General features: G+C 40.6%; 1 long non-coding RNA gene across 3 annotated transcripts in view; it reads right to left on the bottom strand.

Annotated features, from left to right (window-relative positions):
- The window catches only part of LOC137998869 (uncharacterized), a 14,000-nt gene extending 12,238 nt beyond the window's left edge, over positions 1–1,762 (bottom strand). Inside the window, exons 1-2 of one of the 3 annotated variants that reach the window (XR_011122836.1) lie at positions 1,338–1,352; positions 765–1,227 (exon numbers count right to left, since the gene is read on the bottom strand). This is a non-coding gene — a long non-coding RNA (uncharacterized lncRNA). Of the gene's footprint in view, positions 1–764 lie in introns of all 3 variants that reach the window. The other 2 variants (XR_011122837.1, XR_011122835.1) reach the window with 2 other exon arrangements.
- Between the last annotated feature and the right edge of the window lie 388 nt (positions 1,763–2,150).

The raw sequence follows: 2,150 nt of genomic DNA, 5'->3' as shown, positions 1-2,150 counted from the left end.
GAAAATAACATGAACATCAATAGAATTGACCTTATCACCCACACCATTTATCGATCTTGTACTTGGAATGTGAGCTCAACGTCAGCAAGAATAATAATATTACATAAAACCTTACAAAAAGCATAATTACCGATTCGTGAATTGAACTGTGATATTTTCGGTGGAGAATAACACCTGGTCATAACTCTCCATGCATAAAAGTATGAAAATGCAGACAAACAAATGTTTGAGTTTACGCTTGACGACAAAACACTGCGGCAAGTAAATAAATTCTTTCAATAGTTGTGCACGATTCAGCGAGTGAACACACTGGTTTGATTAATAAAGCTTTAAGGACTCGGCCCGGTGCGAATATTGAAGCTGAGCTGTCCGTACACATACTCTACTCAACTATTCACATTTTCACGGAAAAAACAAAAGCAAAATGAAGAAGAAAACAACTATCATTCAGCAGTGTGGAAGAATCTTACCATCACACCCAGCCAAATAATTTTTTACTTCTGTCCGAATAATTTCATGGCGAACTTGTATGCAAAACATTTTAAACATCTCAAAAATTCTTTAATTCTGCCCATTTTATGACGTTGGTTGCCTACCGCACCCCACGTAAAAAGGAAACAAGTTTATTTATTTTGTGAGAAGCATTGGACTTAAAATTTATTAGTAGGTGCGTAAAATATCGATGGATGTGGCGATCGAGACGACATGCAAGACGGGATTTTTCGCTGTTAACCATCACACGTCTCAAATTTGTTTAAACTTACCTTTCCAGAAGAGCCTGTACCTAGTGTACTCAAGTTGCGGGAATAATTTCATGAGCGTGTTTACCAAATGCTGGAAAGTCGTTACTTTGTGATTGACGCGCGGGATGGTAAATCGACGAATTTCTTGACATTTGGTACCAGGGTTGAGGTAAACCTTAACAGAAAGTGACTGCATATTGCGGACAAATGTTCTCGTTGACGATAACTTGTACCACACCGACTCTTCTTTGAGGCGTTATAGGGATGACAAGCAGTTGTGTATCACTCTCTTCGCTTCGCTTTCCAAAATTCCTCTTGAATGTAAGCAACTTTTCGTGCCTTATCATGCACAATGCTTTTGGTCACGTGGTAGGAGAAAAGCGAGTAACTCTGGGCACCAGAATGGAAAACAGTCGTTAACGTGTGGGGTTTTGAAGCAAGCAATCTTGGACAATCTTCCTGTCGGTGTACGATCACAGGCGCCCTAAGCTCAGTGTGAGCATGACCGACAAAAATATAAGGATTTGTATGGGAATCCCGATAAAAAGGTTATAAAAAAGTTATATGAAAAAAGTCTCCATTGAAAAGCCTAACCTTATTGCAATTGCCAACGTGGGTAACTTCCTTCCTGTGTGGTTATTTTCCAGATCCGACGCAATTTTACTCCTTCGCAGCCGTTATTGGGGTCGTCACGCAACGCTTCTCCCCAGGAGCGTTGCATGACGACCCTAATAACAGCTGCGAAGGGGACTAACGCGATTTGAGCCATTTCTCAATTTCGTGGTTGTCAACGGTATTCTCAAGGGCCACCAATTTGAGTCGAATATTGCTAGATAAAATGTTCCCACGGTCACAATTCCACATCACAATCAATTGAACTTTCATCTCAACCCACCATCACAGGCAGACCACTCTATGTGTTCGTGGTTTAATATATGTTTGTATGAAACGAAGAGAATATGTGAGGGTTATGAATAAAGTTCTGAAAATTGCACATCTAAATCACATCTCGATCTGAATATCCCAATAAAGTTAAATGAAACCTTAATCGACTCATGTATGGTGTTTTTTCGCCTTCTTGGGCAGTCTAAAGGGGCAACCCTAAAAGCCGGAATCCGGAATCACAGGTCAGTGTTCTACCAATACAGAGAGTAAAAACTATCCTAAACATTCATAAAAGCTAACCTTAGGCCTAATTAGGCCTAAACAAACGTTTTTAGGCCTAAGGTTGGCGTTTATGAATGTTTAGGATAGTTTTTACTCTCTGTATTGGTAAAGATCTGTGATTCCGGATTCTGGATTCCGGGTTTTAGGGTTGCCCCGTCTAAAGCGTCTTAAAGCGATACTTTTGGCCGGTGACGGTTAAGACAAGAGAGGGAGACAAGGCTTGCAACTTAGCGGCCGTCC

Source organism: Montipora foliosa, chromosome 4 (genome assembly GCF_036669935.1).
Source record: "Montipora foliosa isolate CH-2021 chromosome 4, ASM3666993v2, whole genome shotgun sequence".
In the NCBI taxonomy this organism is placed as follows: domain Eukaryota; kingdom Metazoa; phylum Cnidaria; class Anthozoa; order Scleractinia; family Acroporidae; genus Montipora; species Montipora foliosa.
This window is presented reverse-complemented; position numbering and strand designations above follow the sequence as displayed.